Consider the following 1,088-nt stretch of genomic DNA (forward strand, 5'->3'; position numbering starts at 1 on the left):
GAGCGGGGGAGGGGAGGGGAGAGGAGGGCGCGCTCTCGCCGCATGGGGGGGAACGAAGAGAAGAGCAAACCTGAAGAGGTTGAGCAGTGTAAAGCCAGCGGTTGTTCAATCCGTTCACAGATCCGTCGTGGCGGTGCCAATCGGGCACGTCATACACGTTGCCACGTTGCCACGTGACTAAATGTATGATAGGGACCAGCAATGACGGCTTCTCTGTAAGCAGCGTTCGAGGCGGCGATCATCCAGTGAGCGTTCACCTTCTTCTGCGGGCGCATGGCGGTTACACCCGCATTCGCTTCCGCACTCGCATCCGCACTCGCATCCGCATCCGAAGCGCCTGACAAGCGTCCGCACATCCATCCTCTACCCCTTCAAGGGTACTTCATTCTGCCTGCCCCGCTCTCCCCAAAGCTTCCGACGGGGCCAGCAGCCGATTCCCGCCCCCTCCCCCTGCGCCCCGCGCCCCGCACCCCGCATCGCCCCCCCCCCCGGCCATGGTCACGCCCGTGCCCCTCGTCGCGTTGCTCTCGCTCCACCTGGCGCTCTCCCTCGCCTCGTTCACCGCGCGCGACTTGCGGGGAATGTACGTCTTCCAGTTCGGGGCGGGCACGTGCCCCACGCGCCTGACGATCACTGCAAACTCGCTGACGGTGCGGCCGGAGGACATCTCGGTGAACGACTCGCGGTGCTCTGCCGGTTCGCTGAGTGCGGCGGCGAACCCGTCGTCGTCGACGGCCGGCCTGGTGCGGTACCTGCGCGGGACTCGCGAGGCGGGGGACATCGTCGCCGTGTTCGTGGAAGCGGATCTGGAGTGCCCCGCGCGCACGCTGGGCGCGGACTCGCGCATGGTGTTCGCGGCGGCGGAGGCCGACCTGACGGTGTCGTGGGCGCGGGTGTTCGAGAACAACGAGACGTTCCTGGCGACCAACTCGCCCACGGCGGACCGGTTCGTGTTCCGGGAGGGGCGGCAGCACATGGTGATCGACAACCTGTGCATGTACAACCGGATCGACATCCCGGACCCGCCGGGGCGCAAGTGCTTCCCGGCGCGCGCGACGGCGCGCACGCGAGGCGGCGCGGCGGTGCGC

This window comes from Chondrus crispus, genomic scaffold, assembly GCF_000350225.1.
Source record: "Chondrus crispus Stackhouse genomic scaffold, scaffold_271, whole genome shotgun sequence".
Classification (NCBI taxonomy): domain Eukaryota; phylum Rhodophyta; class Florideophyceae; order Gigartinales; family Gigartinaceae; genus Chondrus; species Chondrus crispus.